The sequence below is a fragment of the Pleurodeles waltl genome, chromosome 4_2 (genome assembly GCF_031143425.1).
Source record: "Pleurodeles waltl isolate 20211129_DDA chromosome 4_2, aPleWal1.hap1.20221129, whole genome shotgun sequence".
NCBI lineage: Eukaryota > Metazoa > Chordata > Amphibia > Caudata > Salamandridae > Pleurodeles > Pleurodeles waltl.
This window is the reverse complement of record NC_090443.1, coordinates 836138128-836165300: the sequence shown is the minus strand read 5'-3', so window position 1 is coordinate 836165300 and position 27173 is coordinate 836138128. Positions and strand designations below refer to the sequence as shown.

At 42.7% G+C, this 27173-nt stretch overlaps 1 protein-coding gene and 1 long non-coding RNA gene across 2 annotated transcripts in view; both read right to left on the bottom strand.

Annotated features, from left to right (window-relative positions):
- LOC138293369 (cytochrome P450 2J2-like) overlaps positions 1 to 27173 on the bottom strand; it is a 296940-nt gene that overhangs the window by 234016 nt on the left and 35751 nt on the right. The window lies entirely within an intron of this gene.
- LOC138293372 (uncharacterized) lies at positions 38 to 17197 on the bottom strand. Its single transcript, XR_011202982.1, has 2 exons — positions 13060 to 17197; positions 38 to 1082 (listed from the first exon to the last, which is right to left on the bottom strand). It is a non-coding gene; the product is annotated as an uncharacterized lncRNA (long non-coding RNA).

Sequence of the window (27173 nt, the reverse complement as noted above, 5' to 3'; positions counted from 1 at the left end):
TTCCAGACAGTTAAAAAAAGAGGCGTAGTAGGCAGTGTTTTAGTGATGGGCGTGTTTATTTATTTACATTACAACAGAACTCAATAGGGATAATGGAAATAAACAAACATTAATAAGGTGAAGGGATCAGTCATGGTGGATGCAATCAATAGAGTAGAGGCCACAAAGTTTGAGGTCCAAAGTCCAGTGTCCTTCCATTGCCATGGAAAATGGAAAGTGGTTAAGGAACAGTCAACAGCGTAAGTTCGTGACACACAAAGGAGTGACATCAGGAAGTTTTCACTTGCTAGCAGTGGTTGGTGTCTTGCCACCCGCACCTCCTGTATGCTTGGCTGGAAGTCCCTGCTTGTGGGGGTGAGGTCAGAAACTACAGAGGCATGGATGCTTGAGGTGGGTGCTTCCCCTGGCATGGCTGCCCTTCCAGTGGCTGGCACAGATGAAGGGCCTGGTGTGGATGCGCCAAAGGAAGGGGTGGGATGTTGTTGCCTATCCATGCTCAGTGTACTGTTAATGTCCCTCAGCACACCTGTTAGGGAGGCTATGTTAGAATTGTGGGCCTCCCACTGTTCCTGCATCTCATGATTGAAATCCCTCTGTAGCTCCATTATTTCCCTGAGTTCGGTCAGTACCTGGCCCATCATTCCTTGGGACTGTTGGTAGGCTCCCAAAACCTGTCTGATGGTATCCTGGCCAGGGGCATCACCAGCAGCCTCTTACTGCTGTACCACATCATCCCTCCCATGCACCCTACCCCCATGTGCCTGCGCCCTTGGTGCAGCCTGCCTCCTTCCACTGGTTCCAGGTCCATCATTGTCAGGGTAGGCAGGTTGTGACTCAGGAACCTAGACTGGGAGGCACAAGATGTTGGTGACTGTTGTATGTACGCAGGTCTGGGGGTGACTCCACAGGGCTGGAAGGAGTTGATGTGGTCAGGCTGAGGCTGACCGGTGTGGTCTGGCCAGGTTGCCCGGATGGCCCAGAACCTTCCTCAACGTCCAGCGGTCCAGGAGTGTTCTCCTCCCTGAGGGCTTCATTCATGGAAGTAGTGGCAGTCTCCTCTATGGTGTCGGTAGTAGCACAACCTGTTGATGTGGAGAGACAATGTTAGTGGTTGTATTGTGACCTCTACCTCAAATAGTTGACTGTGACATTGGGCTAGGGCCATGTTCACATTGTATTTGCTAATTTCCCTTGTGTGACAGGTACACATATTGTCATTTGTAGTGAGCTGACATTGTTTCCACGTGCCAATTCCTGTTCAGTGACCTAGCCTCAGCTTGTCTGGAATCATGAGCTGTTCGAGGGATGGTAATATACTGCTATCTTGCCAGCAATGCAGGCAGGACATTGGCTGGGCAGGATGTTATTTGAGTCATGTTGAAAGCTATTTGTTTGTCATGCAGGCATTGTCAGAACCTTGGATGATATATGATAGTTGTCATCCTGTGGCCAGTGCACTGTGGATGTGACTGCTGCCAATGCCATACAGCAGACACAATTTGGGGCCTTTGATTTGTGTAGGAAGTTCTTTCCAGACATTTTGAACTGTCCTTCCTGTCTACACTATTTTCAGATGGATCTGGGTGTGTTGCCTCATCACAGGGTGTACCATCTATATCTTTGTCCCTCCCAGGTGTATCATGTTCATTAGTGGGTTTAGGGACTGTGCCACAATGTCATATGGACAGTGGCCTAGTGTTTGGGTCTGATTTGCCTGGCCCTCCTTTAAATTATTCAGACGTTACTCTTATCACAACTCACAGTCCACACTGTCCGTCCTCTGAGGTGAGTGCACTTTCCTAGCAAGTATTTGCTGAGAGGACTGGGTAATTGGATTGGGTAGACAAAAGCCTCCTGGCCTCAGTAGTCATGTGACTCCCTGTAGTATGTGCAGTTTTTCAATTTGAGTCTCCCAGGTGTGTGCACGTCATGTGTGTGTTCCCAGGTAAATATATTTTTGCAGATGTACAGTGTACTGTTGTTGAGGTGTGAGTAAAGGATCCTCCTATGAGTACTAACCATTTCACTGTAGTGTAGCCATTTTAAATATAGCCTCATGCACGTTAGTTTAACATACTAGGCCACTGTGCAGTTTGTCCTATATATATTTTATTCAGCTTCGCACTGTTATTTTACAATAACCAGTTTTTACGGTCTTGTTTTAATTTCTTCTATCACACTGTTTAGCTTAGTTCAGCACTGTGTTCTCAAATAATGCATTCTTAGTTGCCCTGTGCTTCAGTCAAGGCTACAGTCTGGTACATTGCCGGTAAACGTAGTAGAAGTTTAGTCTCCAGTATTCGTAGAAAATACACATCCTTACGTAGGGACATTTTCTTAGAACATCTGCGTGTTAGTTATAAAAACACTTCCTAGTCCTAATACACGTTAAGAGGGAGATTCCAGCCAGGGAACTACAACTAGATGCTGAATGCCCTGTTGCAGATGCTGATGCAGATTACAGGCCTTTGCTCAGGTATGAGGGTTGATGTCCTCCCGGGGGAACCTGAAAGGCAGGGTTAGAGCTTCACATGCTGTGCTCGAAATATAACTTAGTGAGAGAATAAATGTAGCAGCACTATGATAGCCTTATCCTTGTGTTTCACTCTCATCGTTACTATTTTAATCTTACTGTGTTGTATAGTTCTGGTTATTGCAGCTCATGCTTTGCTATCTAAAATGCAGTTGTTTTATTAAACCAATTTCTAAAACTTAAACTGCCTTTGTCATTTATATATGGGACCGTACTGTGAATGAGAGAATCAGTTGTGACCTGAGTGACCACGACTTCCCTGAGAAGTACTAAGGTGTCATGCTCTCGGCTGCCCAATTGTCTCTTCCCTTTGGGAGGGATGAGGCACTGCTAGTTAGCCGGAGCAAAACCCGTATTTAGAGTGACAAGTGTCATCCACTGTGGGTCAGACTCAGTCCCCCACACTGTGAACAATCTTGCCGCTCAAAATCCAGTAGTCTCATTAGGATAATGAGAGCCTACGCAACATCACTCTCTGCATCCAAGACAGTGTAGAGTTATCCTCCTGTCAGGTGAGTACAGGTCAATGGGCAGTTAGGATAGAAGGATGTTTTGAATGGGGGTACTCAGTTTTGGCTGGGGGTGGGTAACACTACATTTGCCCCCTGGCCTTGGCATTCCTGTCAGTGCCTGTCCTACTCCCACACATTGTAAAGTTGTCCTCCTCTCAGGTCAGTAGCGTTCACTAGGGAATTGCAGGACATGGTAATCTTAAGTGTGGTACACAGTTCAGTTCTTACTAATGGTAGTATAGTGCCTGCTGGGAATTGTGGTGCAGTAATTTCCCTGTGCTACACCAAGTATATGGAGACATGATTCCCCCAGGTGGGTCTAGTTCCCATGTGAGATGGCAGACAGTGGTCTTTGGACAGGTGGTGACTGGGCTGATGGCCAAGGGTGGTCAGTGAGCATGCATGATAATACATTTGTGTGCCCTTTTTGTGGTTGTGACTTACCCTATTCCACTCCCTCAGATATTCCTGTCAAGCCCTGAGGATGCAGGATGTCCAACACCTTCTCCACCCATGATGTGAGCTGTAGAGGAGGAGGTTGGGGACCACCTCCAGTCTTCAGGACTGCAAGCTGGTGCCTGGACACCATGGAACATACCTTTCCCCTTAGGATGTTCCACCTCTTCCTGATTCCTACCCTTATGCGCGGGGAGCTGTCTACAGGATTCACTCTGTCGACAATCCTCTGCCGCATTTCTATTTTCCTAGCGATAGTAGTTTGCTGGACATGAGCTCCAAATAGTTGTGGTTCCACTCTGATAATTTCATCAATCATGATTCTTAACTCGTCATGTGTGAAATGGGGATTTTTCTGGGGTGACTTGGTGGTGATAGAAAAAATAACCAGGTGGGTGCTGGGTGTTAAACAGGAGGAGTATGTACAGCGGAGTTATGTAAATGTGTGTGATGTGGGTGTGTTGAGGGTGTGGGATGTGTGCTGAGTGAGGGATGGAGGGGTGCCTGTTTAATTGGAAAGTTTGTATTGGTGGGAGCTCTGGATGGTGTATTTTGCGTGGGAGTTGCAAAGTATTGTGGTGTGTGAAGGTCTGTGTTTTATAGTGTGCTTTGCAGGTGTGTTGACTGTGGGACTGTGTGTCAACCTGTGTTGTTTTCAAATGCATCCAATGTGGTGTTGTGTATTACTGTGTTGACCGCCAACCGCTGCGGTTCAAGCTGCCATTGGAAGACCAATATGGCAAAACCGCCACTCCGAATTTCGACTTGTTTGGTTTGGTGGGACACTTTACAAATAGGATGCCTATGGGCCCTACCTGTTTAATTTTCAGAATTCGTATATTAGGTATACAAAGTTATGAAGCAGCTCTCTAGAATAAAGTATAAGTATCTTTTATCAAAATGCTCACACTCATGGACAATTTTTACACAATTACACAGTCCAATGTAGACTGTCTTATTTGGGAGTGTTTACTCAATTTTCTTAAAAAGTAATTTTTTGTTCTAGAGATTTTGAAGACTGCCAACAAATGACATCATCCCACCATGCACCAACAGAGTGCTCCAGGGGGAATATCTGCAAGGCCGTCACCCGGAAGTACTGAGGACGTTCGGGTCATAGGGACACAAAAAGGAGGGGTGGGGCCAGCCGTGGCACTAGGAGCCAGACCAGCTAAGAACGTGATGACAAATGCAGAGGACAGACGGAAGGCAACTATGAGCATGGAGGAAGGCGCGAACAGAGAGACCAGGACAGGAACGTTGAGAAACCTAGCGGACGAAGACAGAGAGCAACAAAGACAACAATATGATGCACATACCCACCATGTTCCAGGAATGTGGCTTTCACAGGTACGGTTACGGTGGAAGGGATGGTGGGGAAAGGAAGGGGGGTGCGTCAGGGAGTGTGGGGGGAGGTGGTGGCATCGGGCGCATGCGGGGGAACTGTGGAATGTTCTTGGGCTCCACAGAAAAAACTCAACAAAAAGAGCATAATTGGGTTGACAGAGACATAACCTGGTACGTGCAAAAGGAGAGGTATAAGCACCTAGCGTGCCAAAAACACGGGTGTTTCCTCTACTGGTGAACCCCGGGGCCCTCACGAACACCCGTCCCTAATATTCCCCCTTAGGGTACTAGCGCCGTACATGACCCCTTGTCCTTTACTTCCGAGGTTTATCATCCCGGAGAGTGGACAAGGACTACAAAACAAGGAGGACATGAAAGAGACACAGAGGAGAAGAAAAAAAAAAGGAAAAAGACTATTAACGAGTGGAAGACAGACTGGCTTGGCTTACACACATAATAAGTGGACCACACATAAGGGAGAAGCTAACTAATAAAACAGAGGTTTTGTTTTTGACACCGAGAACTGTCTGTGTTAAATCGTGACCTAGAATCAAGGTGGGGCTTCTGACCCGGTGACATGTGTCTTAATTTGATGGTACTACTTACAGCAGGCAGTTGTTTAATTGATAGTAATTTTTTGCACCTGTAAGCTTTTTAACTGATTGTTTGAACTTACGTAATTGAGTATTGTAACGTCTTTAATGCCCAAATACAACAAAGTTATTATTTCAAATTGCTAGAATCTGCCTGTTGTGGCCAACACCTGGCTATACTCTGTCCCTAGCTGGGGTTATAGCTGTTGCTTTTAACCAGACGATGCAGATCATTTAAGGAACACCTGCATTAATCGTCGCAGTGTCTGCTGGAAAGACGTTTCAGGTTAAGTGTGAAGTGTTTGCTTTCTGGACAAGTGAGTCTATGCTCAACATCAAAAGCCTGCTCACTTCACTAAATCCTGTCAATTAGTTTGTCAGGTCTGAAAAAACAGCAGTTAGGTGAGACAGTAAGAACCAACTTGAAGCTAGTCCATTGTGCAGGTCGTGATGTTATCCAATATTATTGCCCTTCACACATTGCTGCAGCCACAATAGATACCCGTGAATGTGGCGTGATTACTTCGGTGTTGGATGTGTTGTGCTGCTACACATTTGGGTTTGGGGTTCTGTTGTACTATAATGAATGCAGCTGTTGTGCACTTAGGTGGGGTGTTTGTGCTTGCTAAGAACCAAGAACCCGGTGTACTTTGTGTCTGAAAAGGTCTGCTCCTAAGCAGAAATGAGTAGCCTATGTACCAAGTGACAGAGCTTGGTTGCTGTTTAGTTTAGTACAAATCTGGTGTGCTGTTACCACGGGTGACTTTAATAGAGTACTGCTGTGCTGTGGAGCCGAGGTCTTGCATTGCTGTGAGATACAATTGGGATTTACAGAGCTGAGGTTTTGCTGTAATGAGTAGATGTGCTTGGGTGTTGCTGGGCTATGGCAGAGCTGAAATGATGTTGCTGGGTAGAGCTAATGTATAGCAATTACAGTTATTTTTAAAAAAAATGTAGCACTGTCGTGCAATGTGGCAGAGTTAAAATGTTGCTGTATGGAAGGGCTGAGAAACTGCTGTGGTGTGTGACAGAGCTTGAATGCTGGGTGGCAAAACTGATATACTATGATACTGAGACATAAGCTAAGGCATCACCGTGTTTTCTACATCCGTTCAGAAATGTTGCTGTGTGAAAGACCTAAAGTGTACTGTGCAGAGGTATGTTGAATCTATTATTTTAGAATGCACAGCAGCAATTATGCTGCCTGGCAGAACAGAGACACAGGGAACATTGCTACCCTGCAATGGCACTCTTCCACATGGGATGCAGGATCCATAGCAGAGCGAACCAAACCATCATGGTCGTGTTTAGCTACTTCCTGTGTCCACCACTGACTCATGCAGTGGGGTGAACAACATGGGACAGTATAGTTGTACAGGGTGTGGAATTTAACAAAATACGAACTTATCCATGGGATAGGTTGCTTCATAAATCTACCTGTCCTGTAAAAAAATCTACTTCTCCCTTTGGTGCCATGTGGAGCAGCAACAGATTACGGCAGCAATCTCATTATGTAAGAGCTCTGATAACATCCTCTCTGATTATAACAGGGCTAATATTATTGTAGGGCTTGAATACTAGCATTTTCAAGTCCTACTATAGCAATTTCCTTATTTTGCCTGCAGATTTAAATATTAGGGCTGGAGGAAGTAGTAAGCAATAGTTCTAGGGCTGGAATGCCTTTGAGTCTGTGCAAACCTACCAACTTGCATGTTTTAAGGATTTTCACCAGCTGTTCGCTAATATTATCTCATACTGTGAAAGGTTTGAAATTTACTCCTGATAAGGGCAGAAGTAGAAGCTCTTCCAGGATTGAACAAAAAAATGGTTGGAGGGAAAGTGAACTTGTTAACACAATATATTTTCGTATGAGCAAATCTACACATGCAAATTTGCTTGTGCTAAAATACAGTTCACTAATATTTTCTAGGAGTGTGATTTCCTGGTCTACCTCTCTAAATTGTTGTGAATTCAGGAAAGACGCTAATGCAAAGACATACACCATGGGTGCACTTTTGTGACTTCCTTTAATAATTGGGTCCATAATTAGGTCTGGCATTAACCAAGACATTTTGTTTTTATTAAAATGTTGTTTCTCTCTATCCATCTATCTATCAGCTGGCTGTACTGTGAGCGATAGCATTCTGCTCTTCGACAAGGAGGGCATATTGGCACGCAAAGTAGTTTTGTTCAGTGCCAGGAAATGCTGTGGCAATGTGTGCTTTTTCAGATCAAAATTTTTTTTTTTGCTTTTTGCCAATGTTTGTTACAATGTTGAGGGCCTGGCAGCTCCCACAATAATAAAGTGCTACGAAAGCCATGCCTAAAAAAGACACACATGAAAATGGATACACTAATTTTTCATTATGGATATTTTTGGAAATAATTACAAGCATGCATCAACACATTTTATTAAATGATGCATCAAAGAAATAGTACCTAAAATTTCACAGTAATTTACCAAAACATTCTTTATACTTGCATTTTTTTTCTGCACATTTTATTTTGGTAGCAAAGATCATCAATCTTTTTTACAAGCTTTTGCAAAGTTTGCATCTAAAGAGAGAGCATTCTGGGAGTATTATACTTAGCCTCATATTGTTAAACTTTAAAACGTGCGTGTGTGTACAAATTTTTTACTGGAACCACTGTCAGTAGCGCAGCGTGACCTTACAACGTTTATTTAGAGCGCTCACCCTAATAATAAAGGCTTTGCATTGATGAACTATAAATACAAGTTTGCACAGCAATAACATACAGATGCAAATATGACTTCAACTGCAGATAGTTTCCTTCTCTATAAGTGGGCAGCCAAAGGGTTTGGCATACCTGTCCCAAGGACAAAACAAAATTCATGTCTTTGCCCCCAAACAACATGTCCTGGGTGTTGGGCTATAGGAATTCCACACCCCTGATAGTACCAAGAGTACCTTAAATGTTATTACTCTGATGGTGACCTAGTTAAGGTTAATCATCACAGATTGAAAAATAAGTGACTAGCTTTTTTATGTATCAGGTATTTATTTTTGTGATTATCTCAACAGCGTTGTGCTGTTAAACACTAATTACTTTGCTTTTGAATGGATAGATGTTTGGGAAGATGAGCAAACCCTGTATCACTTCTCACTCTTCTTGGAATATAGTGTCATTGGGTCTCAATTTCACCAGGTTCAGACCAGGAAACTTTACTCTGTCTCTGCTCTACTATGTATATGTCACTGCACAAGAAGAGATTCCATCGTAGTCACTGGGGTCACCTAAACATTTTACTCTGTGTCCACATAACAGGTGCCACAAATTATTCAACAATGGAGATTCTACTGTGGGTCTCCAAGAAAGTATCCTCTTGCTCGGGTTCGGTCTCTGATTCCTCCAGTGCACATCAGTGGGCTCCCCATGAGGGGGGTGGAGGGGCACACATAAGGCACTACATATTTCTTTCTCTTATGTAGTTAGAATCTTGGACCTAATTAAAAAAAAAAAATGGCTTAGTAACAGTAGTATAGCTGTGAGATCCTGGAATATTACCAAGTAAGCAGCAATGCCTAAGCTTCTAACAAAGTTAATTAACTCAGAACTTAAGAAGTAAAATATATGCTTCAATGAGGAGTTCTGGACTTGAATGTGGGTAAAGTAGTTTAGTAGTGCCAAACAATATTAAAATCAAGTAACTTGCAAAACTAACTCCAGAAGATGAAGAGGGTCCAGTGGCACTATCTTCCTGTGTAGAATGCCTGGTTCATTAGGTTGGTGTGGGAACTTTGCCGGGGGACAAGGACCCAAGTCCTCCAGAGAGAAAATAAAGTGCAGAAAAATGGTAAAGTCCCACTGAGATAGTCTTTATTTAAGTCATAATTTAAGGTCCAAACGCCATAAGTTCCGTGAGTTCAAGTAAACAAGAGGTACAAAGAACGTCGTAGTTGATCCAATTATGCTTGTTTATTTTGTGTAAAGAAAACGTTTTATTTCCAAAACAAAAGACATCAGAAATGAATCCAGTAAGGTAACATAAGGGTCAGCCAACACGTGTTTCGCCCCATCAGGCGCATAAGCCGGGGCTTTCTCAAGGCTGGAAAAGAAATAGAATCCAATTCTAAGATGATTCAGTGGTGTAGAGAAGAAAGATTATATTAGGTGAAGCAACACCGAGAGGTGAAAGAATTCGAATTACGTGCAGAATATTAGTTTCTCAGATGCACTTGGTCCCAAGAAAAGTAGATACGTGAGCACAATGGTGATGAAGGGTGAGAAAGAAATATAAGATAAAAATTGGGATCCAATCCAAGACATAAAACACTTATTAGCTTCTGAAACAATAAAGGGATAATTTAAGGGAAAATGTGAGTCAGTTAGTAGGCCAGGTGAAGTCTTAAAAAGATGTGATAAGCATAACCTTCGGAATTAGGAAAAATTAAGGGGTGAGTAGTCAGACCATGAAACCAATAGGTAGTCCGAGTGATTGAAAAGATGTATTCAAATGGAGAAATGGGAGAGTTGCCCGGAATGTGCAAAGAAAATTAGTTAAAGATAATAATTAAGCTAATGATATTTGAACAAGAAAGTATGATTATAAAACAGACATACCCTGTAGACAGAGTTCACCAATATGAGACAGTCGTTGTATATATGAATTGATATAATCATTATCTGCAAGGGATACATTATAACCAGCATTGTAAATGATTTGCCTTTAGAAAAAATACAGAAAAAAGCAGTAGTGAAACGGGTAACATAATCATCAATTTAAATGTTAACGGCATTTGCCCTTAATGTGTTAGAGATTGAGATCTGAGAGAAAGGGAATAACCTTCAAATACAGCGAATCTGCAGTCAGAAGAGACAATGTATAACTTTTATAATGAAAAACGAAAAAATGAAAAAACTAACGAAAAAATGACAAACAGAGAAGAAAAAAACAAAATGGAGCTAAATTATAGCCCCGTGCTAGGGGGGGAAATTGCTGTGTAAATCAACAACAAACTAGTATGTGCATGGGTAAAGTAAGTGAGGTGGTGCAAGATTGCTCACCTGAATGAAGCCCGAGAGTGCGGGAGATCGCGCCCGACCCTGTGATTAGAAACGGGACTGACGCAAAGACGCCGAAGTTGCGTTTAAGTACAAAGACGAAGATGGAGTAAATGGTAGTCCTACCTCGACGATGTTGACGAGGTAAGAAGAGAGAAGAAGGACTGCCTATTACTAAGATGGGTGGCGCCATCTTAGGTCCCTGGCAACCAACGCTGCCATCTTGTAGTGTGAGCAAAAGATTATTTAAGGAAAAGTAAAATGTAGAATGAATGAATGGTAATGAATAAGGACAATATAGCGATAGTAGATAAGGATAGAAAAATAATAATAAATAAGAATAAAATTAAATAAAAAATTAAGAAAAATTGAAAACGGGGTGAAAGGGAATAAAACTGTAAATAAGATGGAAAATAGGAAAATAAAACTTAAAAAATAAGAAATACAAATAATAATAAATGGAAAATAAATGGAAAATAAATAGAAAATGAATGGAAAATAAAAGTGAAAACAAAGGGTGAAAACAAATCAATAGTAAGGAAAGAATAAAAGGTGGAAAGAATAATCAAGTCATATAGAGTGGGGTGAAAAGGTTTATACAGTGTTAGAAAGGTGAGAAGGGGATAGGGGAAATAACCAGGGATAAAGGGAAAACCCTTTTGGATATGCCTTCATGGTAAAAATTGTCTAGACTTAATCGAGGATGAATTATGCAGGTGATCTGAGTAACACAGCTAGGATATTACTAGCGGGGAGTTAAAATAAAAGCAAAAGAAACATAAAATCAGAAAACCTAAAAGCACATTCGCCAAGGAAACATAATCACATTGAGTATATGGCAAAATGTTGTGAAAATCTGAGAGAAGGCCATACCTGACCAAGACTAAGTATTCAATAAATGCGAAAACAATCACAGATTACATTAACCAAAAATGCCACTCATGATCTTTGTTGAGTCCATTTTTAACTGTATCATATTTAATTATGAGACGGCTTTCCTCCTGGCATAAACGTAGAAGTGCGTTACGGCCTCTTGGGGATGACGTAATTCGTCGGAGACCACTGAAAGTAAAAGTACGTTGGTGGTAGTGAAATTGGATAAAGTGTTCAACTAATGGTGCTTTTATGTCTGACTTCTGTATGTTCCAGTAATGTTCTTGTATCCTGGTTTTTAAAGAACGGGTGGTACTGCCTATATAGGTTTGATTACAGGAGCACCAAATGGCGTAAACAACATGAGAACTGTCTGCAAACTGGGCCTTTCTAAATCCAGATCAGTTACTATTAATAATCAAACTCATCACATCCTTGATTTCATTAACTGTGACATGGCCATTGGGCAGGGGGGCATGACTCCTGTCTTTTTTAAGACAGGAGTCATTTCCATGGGGGTTGTGCGTCATAAAATGCTGCTAGTCAGGTTAGCATCAATATTTTTGAAGCTAATCTGACTTGCACCATTCTTTCACACACAACCCCCAGTCTTCCCTATGCCTCCACTGCCCGTTTAGCGTCATTTATTTTGACGCTAACCAGGCCTCAGTGCCGGCTAGCGTCATTCCATAAATATGATGCCCCGCTGGCGCGTAGGGATGGTGGTAGCCGACGTTAATCTTTTTGACGCAAACCTGCGCTAGCGCAGGTTTGCGTCAAAAAGTATAAATATGGGCCTCAGTTGCATATGGACAGGAATCTTGAGCCATTACAGAGGACAGAAATCAAGGACCTACACACCTTACCACCATGAAATTGGGAGTATTGACCTGTTGGTGGGTATGTACAATCACCAGTGTAGAAAGTGCAGTATATTGGTACACATAAGACAAAGTCAGATGTGCACCATAATATGTTATTGTAATGAGGGGACAACATAGTTGAGTAACATGCTTCCAAATACACTGGTGTGTGCACACATGAGTGCTATAGATAGCTACGGTACATCAAAGTGTACACAGGAGATCTGTGACACTTTGCACTTACCACATTGTCAGAGCTAACATACTGTTCCCTCACTCAATCACCTGGTAAAGGGTGGGTCAAACATGAGTTAGTTCTGTATTTACTCCCCCCTGTGTCTGATGTGCGGCCTTCAAACACCCATCTAACTCAGGGTTGGCCACCGCCAAAATGCGGGCCATTAGGGGATTCATGGACCGGCGGACACCCCGTCCTTATTGGGAGGACATCCCCTGCTGGGTCTCTGCAGTCATACACAGTCAGGTTATATGTGAGGTGGACACAGACACACAACATGCATCTCCAGCACCACTTCATTGTCATCTCATATGACCAGACAGCAAACACATTTGCAAATATGGTATTTCCGGAGGAGTCTGGTATATGAACTTCACTTACTTTGTGCAACAGTCACAAGGGGGGTCAGGAACATATATCAAACACTCTCCACAATGTCTCAGGACTCAATACCTGTCACCAAACATAAGTACATGACCAGGAACTTATGCCATTCTATCACAACTTTGGCACCCAACAGACTTAAAGGACACAATCAGTAACATTGCCTATCAGCCTTTGCTTAGTATAACAAAGTATAGTTGTGCTAATGACATATTTGTGCACATGGTGTACTTACCTGCTCCTCTGGTGCACCATAGAACTGTCCATACAGGGGTAGGACCTCCTCCACCAGCTTTTCCAGCTCCTCTGGTGAGAAGGCAGGAGCTCCCAGAGGCGGTACACAGCAGCTGAAGTTGTGGAGGTCTTGCTGGCAGCAGTGTCATGAGTCAAGTGAGAGATGAAGTATGAAATGGCGGTCACGTCCGCCACGTAAGAGACAGTCACCACCGGCTGACATCGCCATTGGCCCGAGACTGCCGAAGGCAGCAAAGTGTTCCAATGGCAATTTCCACCACAGTAGCATCCGCCTACTGCCATGAAGACTTCCTCCGGCGAACGTAGGTCATTTCCTAATGTCCAGTATAGTAGGTTAGGCAGCTGCGATTTTAATGTTCTTAGATGGTCTGAAAAGTTTATTTAAGGATGTGTCACGAGGTCAGAAACTTTCAATACCAAAGTTGCCAGTGCTGGCTTTGAGCAACCATGTATAAAAATCCAAATTCATAGACATGTAATATTGATGATATGTGAGTAATGTATCATTTGTGGCGTAGTCTGCAAATTGGATAGATGGTAGTTATCCCTATTATATGTGAAACATGGCAAGCATGCCATTGTCACAGAGACTTTCAGTGACATGCGTATCCATTTCCAAATCATAATTGATGAAAGGGGATGACATTGCAGCCATAAGCCATTATTTCACTAGGTATATCCTGTGTACCATGTTTAAACTTTTTGATATGGCATGTCCAGGCATTATGTGTGACATATGTGTTTTCACACTAAAAATGGACACAAGGACTGATATACATACCTTCAAATATTCATTCATCTAGTTACCCTGGAATGAAAAGGGTCAGACAACCTCCAGTGTACCGTCCACCAGCAGACCTGCAGCCCATGGAGGATAGACGTCATCCAGATCTACTGCCGGGATAGGCAGACAGTCATGGATCTCTGTCGTCAGTTGGAGACAGATCTGATGCCTGCCATTCATCATCCCAATAGCATTCCACCCATTGTACAAGTCATGTCAGTGCTGCACTTCCTTGCCACATGATCCTTTCAAAATACCATGGCCCTAACTGCAGGGATGTCACAGGCTATGTTCACTTCGGTCTTGAAGGATGTCCTCTCTGCACTGTTAAAACACCTGGACAGCTACATCCAATTTCCACAACGTGAAGCTTTGGCCCATGAGAAGGTTGATTTGTATGCTTTGGCACACATCCCACATGTGGTGGGAGCCATTGATGGTACTCATGTAGCATTGGTTCCCCACTAAAAAGCAGTGAACAGGTGTATCAGAACAGGAAGAACTTCCACTCCATTAATGTCCATTAATGTCCAAGTAGTCTGTTTGGTGGCCCTCTACATTTCCCAAGTATATGCAAAGTACCATGGTTCAGTTTGTGATGCCTTCATCAACAGCAATATCCCACTGCTGATGACACAGAGAGGGCCTGGCTGGTTGGTAAGTCATATATGTGATGTGTGTCAGTATCTTATGTCTGCTGCCAAACGTAAGGAAGTCCAAGACTGATGTTTGCAGACATGTAACAATTCCCTACAGGGGATTCTGGCTACCCAAACCATCCCTGGTTATAGACACTAGTGAGGTACCCAACCATGCCAGGGGAAGTTCGCTTCAATGATGTCCACGGAAGGACAAGGCGCGTTTTCGAGCAGGCTTATGGGCTACTAAAGGCTAGATTTCGTTGCACTGATAAGCCTCTACTCACCCACCAAAGTGTGTAAAATCATTGTTGCCTGCTGCATGCGCCACGACCTCGCCCTCAGACGTAGGATCCCATATATATCAGATGAGAGGGATTCAGCAATTCCAGCGGGTGAGAATGCAGAAATGCTAAGTGAGGATGACTGTGATGAGGATGAAGGTGGAGACATACAGGCAGAGCTCATATATCAGTAATTCAACTGACCGTTGGTATGTGTTGTTCTTTAAAAAAACTTGACTCAGTGGGCTATTGGGGGGTTTAAAGATGCCTGAGAAGGGTCTTTGTATGACCATCAGACAGCTCATCAGTTGCTTAGCAGTACATTTCTCAGGTGTGCCTGCAAAATTGTACATGGAGTTGTAACTATTGTGATGATGTCCTTTGTTCATGTTTGTTACACTGTACAATCAGTGTTACAATTGTATTTGGGACGTCTTTATAGGTCTTCATTACCATTATCTGCCTAAACCTTTTGTATTACATTTTTACTTTGCAGATTCCTTCACAAGGTCATCCTCATGTGGTCAATTCTGCTTTGTGTCACAGGCAGGTGTGATTTGCAGGTCTGACATGTGATGTGAGCATGGATAGATCCAGGTACTGTATGGCATGATATTGGTGGTGTCCGAGTTCCATGCCCAGACTGTCAGGACAGAGGGATAGTAGTGTTCTGTTCCACACAATAGATCTGTGTGCCATGTTATCTGTGTCCAATAGTGTCATGTGTGTGATCCTGTGTCTCTGACACATGTCATCCTGTACAGTCCATAATCTCACCCTTCTCATTGGTTTGACAATGATACTATGGAAATGGTGTGTAGCTGTCACTGTGTTTCCTCATTGCAGGCCACTGTGCATATGTGTTAAGACTGACATAGGTGAGTAGCATGCCTACAGGTACCTGACCATGGTACGTGGAAGGTTCCATGACTGGGGACAGTTGTACTGACCTCTGTCTGTTTTATGGGGTATGGTAATTTGGGAGGTATGGTATAGGTGCGTGATAAGGCTTTAGCTGATGACACATTGAACCAATCTGTTTGCATACTTGGATAGACCAAGACTGACATGTCCCTAACTTCATTAGTCTGTGGGTTGCTTGTTATTCTAAACCTATGCTGAAGCATTGAATTGTGAAGCTGTACTGCACTCTGTGATCTTTGTCATGTTGTCTTTGTCTATGCGCAGGTAGGTGCAATAAATCGGAATAAGAGTGTGCCAATTTGTATCATTGTACATTAATCTAACCCAGATTCGGCAGTACATGTGAGATAGGGCTTAACAGAATTGGTACATATGTGAATATCATGTGTAAGCAACAAATTTCAGTGTTAACTATTCACTATAGCTTAAAAATGATTCTAAAAATTATATATGGTTTAGTTGTGTTTGTTAAGAAATGCACAGGTAAATTTTAGGATTGGGATCAAATCGTACAGTGCAAACAGTGAAGGGTTCAGTCCTGGTGGATGTAATCATCAGGGTAGCTGCTACAACATTTGGAGTCTCAAGTCCAGTGTCCTTGTAGCATTGGAAAAAGGAGAGTGGTAGTAAAACAGTCAACATGGTGTATCTGTGACACACAGGGGGAACTAATGAGTAGAGAATCCCTTCCTGGCAGTGGTTGAAGACTTGGCATCTGCTCCTCCTGGATGTTTTGGTGGATGTCCATGTTTGCAGGGGATTCTTCAGCTACAGAGGCTGGGGTGTCTTTCCCTTGCAGAGCCTCCATTCCAGTGGCTGCCACAGAAGTAGAAGGGGCTGATGTTAAATGGCTAATGGAAGGGGTCTGCTGTTGTTGACATAACCTACTCAGGGTGATATTAATGTCTCTCAGCACCCCTGTTAGGGAGGTCATGTTGGCACTGTGAGCCTCCCACTTTTTCATGAGTTCCTGGTGGTTGTCCCACTGCAGCTGCTTGTCCTCCTCCATCATTGCAAGACCTGGCCCTTTACGCCTTGGTACTGTTGGTAGGCTCCCAAGACTTGGGAGGTGGTGTCCTTGCCAGCTGTATCCCTAGGAGCCTCTATCCACTGGCTCACACCATCCATTCCATGCACCCTACCTCCGTATACCTGTGCCCTTGGCACAGTTTGCCCACTCCCACTGGTGCCATGTCCTTCATTCTCAGGGTTTTCTAGTGGTGTCTCCAGTACCTGTACTGGGGGGCACATGATGGCTGTAACTGTCCCTGAAACACAGGTTTGGAAGTGAATGGCTGCTTGGGATGTAGATGCAACAGTGCTGGGAGAAGTCAATGTAGGCAGGGAGAGTCTGACAGTTGTAGACTGACAAGGTGTCCCAAATGGACCACAGTCGACATCAATGTCCTCACATCCAGGGTTGTTCTCATCACTGACGGCTTCATCCAGGGGAGAAGTGGCTGTCTCAGATGTCCTCTCCATTGTCACAATGGGTAGGTAACCTGCTGAAGAAGTGGAACAGAAAGTTACGAAAGTTACAGACTGTAATGCAACATGTGGTAACAAACTTTGACAGGTAGATATGATTTGAGCCATGTACAGAGAGGCTTTGCTTGATCCCCTTATATGATAGTGACACCTGCTTTCAAATCTGTGGTACAGCTATATGGGATCCAGAGAAATCCTATATCATACACCTTGCTGCAAGATATCAGATTAGCTTGGCAGTTGGATGTCTGTTGATAGACTCATATCTTGTCTGCCATGTACCTTTATATTGTTCATGTTACCTCCCAGTTAGCAGTAGTTCAGTATTGAGTCACCACACAGCTGCAGGATGTAAAGTGGAAACTGATCTGTCCATCGGTTTAAGAGTGAATATTCTACCTGGCCTTTTTTTATCAGGTTACACCTATTACAGCACACTGCAAATATATGTATTCCTCCCAGGTGAGTATACTTCAATGGGTGATGGGAGGCAAAAGCACCTTTTTAGCAGAGGACACAGCTGTAGCTGTGTGTTGGTGGTGTTGTACTGGCAGATGCCCATAGCATTGCTGTCATTGCCCTGGACTGTACAATTGTGGATCATTCAGGTAGACCTAGTTGATTGTGTAGTTGACATGCAAGGCTATTTTCATTATGGTACACTGTTCTGGTGTTCTTAGTGGTAGAACAGTGCCTGCTGGGAGTTGTAGTGCGGTCAGTCCCTGTACTACCCATGCCATTCTGGGACACTGTGCCCCCAGGTGAGTTTACTTGACATGTTGAATCCTAGCGAGGGGTATCTGGACAGTTCGACACAAGGGTGGTGAGTGTGTTGGCTGTGTAGATGTCAAAAGTTGATCAGTGAGCATGCAAGACAGAACTTTAGGGTGACATTTTCAGAGTTGTGGCTTACAAGACTCCACTCCCCCAGGTATTCCTATCAAGCCCTCAGACTGCAGGATGTCCTGATCCTCCCATGATGTGAACATTGGGGGGGGAGGCGGGGGCACACTGCCAGTATTGAGGACTGCCAACTGTGGCCTGGCGGCCATGAAACGTACGTTCCCCCAGAGGTCATTCCAATTCTTCTTGATGTTCTTCCTTTTGCATGGACAGGTGCCTACAGAATTCACCCTGTCGGCTATTCTTTTTCACATTTCCATTTTCCCGGCAATAGAGGTTTGTTGGACCTGGGCTCCAAATAGGTGTGGCTATACTCTGATGATTTCGTTCACCACGACCCTCAACTCATCGTCTGGGAAGCAGGGATGTTTTTGTGGGAAATGGTAGTGGTGGATGACAGGGAAAGGTAAAGAAAATGGTGATGAGGTGTGGGTGCTCTGATGTGAGTGGGTGACGGGTGGTGTCTGATGTGTGTAGTAAATATTTGTGTGATGTATATGATGTGCAGGTGTGGGATGAGTGGTATTTTAAATGTGGAGCGGTGTCTATTCTATGGTTCTGTTTTTTTAAATGGTGCTCTGTCTTCTGGGTGTTACAAAAGGGGGTCCCATGACGTCAGAGGACAACTCAGAAGGTTGTGCACTGCAGGACGGGGGGACCCAGGCTAGGCTGTGCACAAAGGAAATCCTGGAAGAGTGCACAGGAGCCGGAGCAGCTGCTAATCACGCAGTACACAGCTTTGCAGTCTGGCGTGGGGAGGCAAGGACTTACCTCCACCAAACTTGGACTGAAGAGTCACTGGACTGTGGGAGTCACTTGGACAGAGTTGCTGTGTTCCAGGGACCACGCTCATCAGGATGAGAGGGGACCCAGAGGACCGGTGATGCAGTCTTTTGGTGCCTGTGTTAGCAGGGGGAAGATTCCATCGACCCACGGGAGAATTCTTCGGGGCTTCTGGTGCAGGGTGAAGGCAGGCTACCCCCATAGCATGCACCACCAGGAAACAGTTGAGAAAGCCGGCAGGATTAGGCGCTACAATGTTGCTGGTAGTCGTCTTGCTACTTTGTTGCGGTTTTGCAGGCGTCCTGGAGCAGTCAGCGGTCGATCCTTGGTAGAAGGTGAAGAGGGAGATGCAGAGGAACTCTGGTGAGCTCTTGCATTCGTTATCTGAAGAATTACCCAAAGCAGAGACCCTAAATAGCCAGAAAAGGAGGTTTGGCTACCAAGGAAGGATTGGCTACCAAGAGAGGTAAGAGCCTATCAGAAGGAGGCTCTGACGTCACCTGCTGGCACTGGCCACTCAGAGCAGTCCAGTGTGCCCCCAACACCTCTGTTTCCAAGATGGCAGAGGTCTGGGACACACTGGAGGAGCTCTGGGCACCTCCCCTGGAAGGTACTGGTCAGGGGAGTGGTCACTCCCCTTTCCTTTGTCCAGTTTCGAGCCAGAGCAGGGCTGGGGGATCCCTGAACCGGTGTAGACTGGCTTATGCAGAGATGGGCACCATCTGTGCCCATCAAAGCATTTTCAGAGGCTGGGGGAGGCTACTCCTCCCCAGCCCTTCACACCTATTTCCAAAGGGAGAAGGTGTAACACCCTCTCTCAGAGGAAATCCTTTGTTCTGCCTTCCTGGGCCAGGGCTGCCTGGATCCCAGGAGGGCAGAAACGTGTCCGAGGGGTTGGCAGCAGCTGCAGTGGAGACCCCGGATTGGCAGTTTGGCAGTACCCGGGTTCTGTGCTAGAGACCCGGGGGATCATGGAATTGTCCCCCCAATGCCAAAATGGCATGGGATCATGGAATTGTCCCCCCAATGCCAGAATGGACAATTCCATGATCTTAGACATGTTACATGGCCATGTTCGGAGTTACCATTGTGATGCTGTACATAGGTAGTGACCTATGTACAGTGCACGCGTGTAATGGTGTCCCCGCATTCACAAAGTCCAGGGAATTTGCCCTGAACGATGTGGGGCACCTTGGCTAGTGCCAGGGTGCCCACACACTAAGTAACTTTGCACCCAACCTTCACCAGGTGAAGGTTAGACATATAGGTGACTTATAAGCTACTTAAGTGCAGTGATAAATGGCTGTGAAATAACGTGGACATTATTTCACGCAGGCTGCAGTGGCAGGCCTGTGTAAGAATTGTCAGAGCTCCCTATGGGTGGCAAAAGAAATGCTGCAGCCCATAGGGATCTCCTGGAAACCCAATACCCTGGGTACCTCAGTACCATATACAAGGGAAAGATATGGGTGTACCAGTATGCCAATGTGAATTGGTAAATTTAGTCACTAGCCTGTTAGTGACAAATTTGGAAAGCAGAGAGAGCATAACCACTGAGGTTCTGGTTAGCAGAGCCTCAGTGAGACAGTTGGGCATCACACAGGGAACACATACAGGGCACATACTATGGGGCCCTGCCTGGCAGGGTCCCAGTGACACATGAACTAAAACAACATACATACAAATATGGGGGTAACATGCCAGGCAAGATGGTACTTTCCTACACCCCCTTAGATATGACAAGATGTATACTTTGTGTTGTTTGGAAAATAATACAAGCACTATTTATACTGTTCCTCTATGCCATGCCCTTATGTGGCATTCTGGGATACGTAGTCTTTATAGTGTATACTGTTTCTAAAAAACACCACCATCCCCTTTTTGACATCCTATATATATATATATATATATATATACACACACATATATGTAGTGAAGTAATTAATTAAAATCACTTCAGATTACATTATATTAAACTATAATTAAATTCAAAAAAAATACTTTACAGTCTAACTTTATTTAAAAAAAAAAACTATATTTCCTTTCACTATATTCTTGGCATGATATTTTTGACATTTCTATTGTAAGCTTTGGAAAACAATATTATGGTAAACAATGTTGCTAAAATTGATTTTTATGTATTTTCCGATATTTGTGCGCTCAGTATTTTGCATACAATTCATAAACCCCTCCATTTTGTCTCTGACATTAAGGGACTGATTACGAGTTTGGCGGACAGAATCATCCGTTCGTCAAACTCCCGACGGGGAAGTCGCCATGGTGCTGGCGACCTCTCCACCGGCCTCATTTTCACTTTCCCACTGGACACAGCAAATAGTGCACATTTCGAGGGTGCTGGGCAGGGGGAACCCTGCTCCTGTTCTGTGCTAGCCTTTTCATAGCAATCAGACCGCCATGAAAAGGCTGGCGGAGAACAAGGTTGTAATCAGCTGGGCAGCGCTGAAATTTTTAAGTTCTTAATTTCTATATAGCACTGAGTTTCAAAGCAATATTTTCTTTTGAATCAGGATTAAATAAAAAACAAATATGTTAGTTAATTGACAAAAAGGTTGAAATTCTAATCTCAAATTACTCAAACCCTGCTAAGACCAAAGTTGAAAGTTTTCCATTTTGTTACTGTAAATATTTAAAAAGAAAGGAATAATGAATAGGCATAAGTTATAGGAATATTAATTTTATACAGAAAGCAGACCTTTGGAAAAGGCAGACAGTGTAATCTTGTTTAGTAAGCAGCACTCTAATTCTTTTGCTGCATAGACATGACGAAATGAACCATGCCTAAAATGTAGTTGACTTAATATACACCTAGGCCTTGTGGGTATCAAGGCACCTTTTAGGAGTGACTTAATTTATGCTAGAAACAGACTTTAAAACATGTCAGGAAGGTTTATTCTGATATGTGCTTGCTGCAGTGAACTACTGCGAGGGCAGCCTCAGTGTAATGTTTTTAAAGTATCCCTTGCCACATTGCTTTGCTCCATCCATAGTTGAATTTCATGTCCCTTGTGTAGTTTGAACACAATTTTACTGTGGCAAAAGTCTAATAAGGTAACTGGTATTAGCTAACTGACTGTCATATGTAGAGTACACGCAGATGCACTGGGAGATGTTTAGTAGCTGCCCATCACCCAGAGTCAAAATAACTGATATAAAGACGGAGTCTGAAGAAATTTCAGGTGAGACTTTATTCCATCTCCAATGCTTCAACTGCCTCTTCTCTTCACAGGTCTTCTCTCCAACCGTTCACGTCCTCTCACAGCCTACTCTTTGCCTCATTCCCAACATTCTGATCAACCCAAAATAGAACACAGGGGGGAAAGGCACAAGGGAAATACCATTCCTATATATATTGTTTACTCTAACACATATATACATTAATATGATGATAAATATGTAATAAAATAATACTATAGTGATAAAATAATACTATACTAACTACATCACAACACATCTTCCCCTTTAACGAATATTGATATAACACATCGCCCTTTTACTAATAAGGTTATATGATAATAAAATGACAAAGTAAAAAAAACTAACAACAGATTACAACTATATGATGAAAATTACAACCATATTTATATTCATATATTAACTCATAAAATTATAATTTCCTAGATTTCATCAGACCGTGTTAATTTATGTCATATTGGAGGTCATTTCATAGTCTTTGTGCCATATTGGAGGGTTGATTTGTCGAAGTCCCAACTTCCTTTGGGACTTGCTTCCAGGATAGTTTCTTGCCCATCCCTCCAACACAGATTCCAGGGCCCATGAATTTGGTGTCCTTCATGCCTGCCCTTACACCACCACTAGGTTTCTTAACATACACTTGATCATTGATATTCCAATCCTGTTTTTTCGCCCCTTGTGTGGTCTCATACCTACTTTTATATTTGTCTTGATGTTTGGAGATTCTGATATTACTAAGACGGGTAGAGTATTTACACTTATTCCCACCCCCTAACCATACAGGAAAGAATTTGGTACAAGGCTTCCTGCCTTTCAATGCTGTAAATGGGGAAACATTTGTGATGGAATTGGGAGTGGTGTGGTATGCCCACAACATATCCCTGATAGCATTCTCTACATTCAAGTGATTGATACTCGCTAGTTGAATGCAATCTTTGATCATACGATTCGTCCTTTCTGCTAGACCATTAGCCCTTGGACAATAAAGAGCTGTAGTAAGGTGTTTTACTCCAATGGATTCAAGGAAGTTCTTCATTGCCAAGGATGTCAATTGAACTCCATTATCCGTAATGAGAATTTCCGGAATACCCTCCACCGCGAAGGAGTCCTTGAGAAAATTAATGACCGCATCAGTATTTATTTGATTAACTAATTTGGTAGTTATCCAATGTGATCGATAATCGATCAGAACTAAGCCAAATCTTTTACAAACACCTGGAAGATTGATAGGGCCGATGATATCAAAGGCTATTTTAGCCCAGGGTTTATCTGGTACTTTGACAGGAGAAATCGGGATCTTATGAATTATTTTACTTTTGTCACTAAGTGCGCAAATTGAGCAAGTTTTAACTTCACGTTCAACCATGGCATCCATGTTGGGAAACCAAAACCTCTCCCTCAATCTAGCTTTGGTAAGGCTTCTACCTAAATGGCCTTCATGGGCTAACTTAATGATCTTGAGTCTCAAATTTTGTGGTGGAATAATTTTATCATTCCTGAATATTAGATTATTATGCTCATTGATTTCGTACCTCACCTCCCAGTAATTGCTGATGATTTCCTCAACGTCCTTCTTTGACGTTGGCCACCCATCCCTTGCCTTGGTCCTAAGTAAAGTTAATGATTCGTCAAGTTCTGACGCCGACATCCATTCCTCCCTACTGATTGAAGGAATGTTGATCATCATAATAGGGAATTCTTCAACTTCAAAGTCCTCTTTAATGTCCAATGGGACTCTGGATAAGAAATCAGCAGCTGTATTTTTGTTGCCAGGGAGGTATTAAATTTTTTTTAAAAAAAATTCTAAACCTAAAATCCATCTAGCAATTCTAGGTGTACTGTTGGGAAATCCTTTGGACGAGAAAATATAAATCAATGGTTTGTGATCAGTTCTCAAGTCAAATTGAATGCCCCATAGGAAAAATGTAAAATGTTTGATGGCCCAATAACACGCTAAAGCCTCCCTCTCTATGACAGAGTAGTTAGCTTCTGCTTTACTCAAAGCCCTGGACGCAAAAGCTACAATCCTTTCATTGCCATCCACAATCTGAGATAATGTAGCACCTAAACCCCGTTTGCTAGCATCCGTGGTGAGGATTGTTTTCCTTTTATGGTCAAAAGTGCACAGGCAAGGAGCATTAGATATGGCTAATTTAATTTCCTTGAATGCATTTTCATGGTGTTCAGACCAGTCGTATGGAACATGACTTTTGAGTAACTCCCTGAGACGAAATGATATTGAGGAAAAATTATTCACGTACTTTGCGATAAACTCTGCTAGGCCTAGAAAAGATCTTAACTCATCTTTATTCTTGGGAGCTTCTGCCTTTATCACTGCATCCACCAATGAAGATTTGGGTTTGAAACCATCCCTGGAAATAATGTGGCCTAAATACTCTACAGAATTAACTCCTATGCAACACTTTTCTTTCTTCAAAGTAAGACCTGTTGCTTTCAACTTATCCAACACATTCATCAGATTATTCTTGTGCTCTTCCTCATTAGCTCCATAAACTAGAATGTCATCTTGGAAACAGAGTGTGCACTTAGCATCACCTATAATGTGTTGCATGATTTTTTGAAATACTGCTGCTGCTGAAGCCAGCCCGAAGGGCATCCTATTAAACATAAATGAGCCGAAAGGAGTGGTAAAAGCAGTAAGCAATTTGGATTCAGGATGCAATTGTGCCTGGTGATATCCACTCGACAGATCGAGTACCGAAAAGTAACCAGCTTCACCCATTGTGCTTAACAATTCATTAATTCTAGGAAGGGGATGCCTTTCTACCCAGATGTTCCTGTTTAAATCTCTAAGGTCCACACATATCCTAATGTCATTGCAATTGTTTTTTTTTGCTACGACTATGGGGGCTAACCACTCTGAGCATTCAATAGGTTGTATAATTTCTAAAGACTGCAGTCTTTCAAGTTCTTTTTTGACTGAATCTTTCAAAAGATGAGGAATGGGTCTAGTTTTGAGTACTATAGGTTTAGAATTAGGTTTCAGTTTAATTTTGTGCTGAAAGTTTTTAAGAAGGCCTAATTCTTCACAACAAAATTCAGGAAATTTCTGAAAAATTTGATCCTCAGCAATAGAGGTGTCTACAGCTAAGACTTGTTCGGGATCATTAGGATCTAACCTTATTCCAAGTTCCCTTTGATGTTGCCATCCTAGTAAACTAGACCCTTCCTCTACCACGTAAATTTTCCCGACTGTAGAGAGACCCTTAAAAGAAATGACTGCTTTGAACATGCCCCTGAGAAGAATCGGATCCTTATTGTAACCCTTAGGGTTGACATCATGCTTAGTTAACTCAATCTCACTGTCATTCGTCACATACTTAAAATCATCAGCATTTACTATGGTGAACGGTGAACACAAATCAGCAAAGACCCTTATGTTCTTGTTATTGACCGATATAGTGCATTCAGGATATTGCGAAAGAGCAGAATCTTTACCTTTGACTTGAAGCACAATCTTCTTAATTGTATGGGAGTTATCCTCCCACTTCTTATTATCAGACTCTACTTTGGTTGGGTTCTTACATACCCTAGCAAAGTGGCCCCTTTTGTTACATTTTCTACAAACTGCCGATTTTGCTTGGCAAAAGGAAGAATTGGCTAAATGATTATTACTCCCACAACGGAAACACAATAGTCCACTTCTGACATTAGTTTGTTTGTGTGTAAGCTTATCACTGGTTTTCACCTTAAGGACATACATTCTCACTAGGTGTGTTATCTGTAATCTCATTCACCTGCTCGATTGCAGAAGAGGACCTGATTTCCTGTAGGCAAATGGCCGTGTGCTCAATAGATTTTGCTATCTCAATTGCTTCTTGTAGATCAGGTTGTCTTTGGAGTAATTTCTCCTGTATTTTAATGTTATTCGTGCAACAAACTAATTGATCTCGTATGAGGGAGTCATTTAATTCTCCAAAATTACATAATGAACTTAGTCCTCCTAATGCAGCAATGTAACTGACTACATTCTGTTGTTTTCCATGGACGCGAGAAAAAACTTGTGGCGTTCAAGAACTACATTAATTCTATCTCCAAACTGTTTTTCAAGCTTTACATATGTGGTGACGTACTCATCTTGTGCTTGTCCTGCAGGGATATGCGGTTCCGGTAGGGATTCATATATTTTCCTTCCATGGGTACCCAAATTATGTAAAATGATATGCTGTTTCCTGATTGGATTGAATTTATCCCCCCCAATGGCAATTAAATATGATTCAAATATTTTTATCCATTCTTTCCATGGCACATTCGGTTCCCCCTTTTCGTTTAAAAAAGGTACTGGTTGAGACATGCCCGCAGCTGCCATTTTACAGGAATTACTATTGGTACAATCATGTTTTAGATTGAGATTAACTGTACAAATCAATACACAATTAACTGTAAATGTAAGTGACTATTCACATTGTAAAGGAAAGGAATTACAAAGGAAAATCCTAAATTGAGTTTGGTTAACAGTAATAAATCAATAGATTCCGTAATTTGTTACAAATATTTGTTTGAATATGAATAAATACGAAGACTAACATTGGATTGTTAAATATAACAGGAAAAGCTGTGCCTGTCAGCGTACTTAACAGGCTTCGTTTGTGCTTATTACCGGGGAGTTCCTGCTATTCTGAGAGTCAATCAGAACACTTGAGTGTTTTTGAAACCACTGTGGAATTCCTAGGAGCAGAAAATGCCGTTGTCTCTAAGCTCAGTGAAACCAGTTTCGGAATGTGTACGATTGTGTGGAACGCCTTTCATCGGCGCGTGCCACACTGACAGATTTGAAAGACTTTTTTCCTCAGAGCCAGTTCAAACAAACGTTAGTTCTCCGATTAAAAAGTGAAACCAGTTTCTGAATGTGTACGATTGTGTGGAACGCCTTTTACCGGCGCGTGCCACACTGACAGATTTGAAAGAATTTTTTCCTCAGAGCCAGTTCAAACAAACATTCGTTCTCCGATTAAAAACTTGTGCGAGCCTGCCACCTGCTGTTGCAACAAGGCTACCGCGTACCTCTAGTCAACTCCAATTGAAGTTGTAAATCGTCATTAGTGAATGATTATGT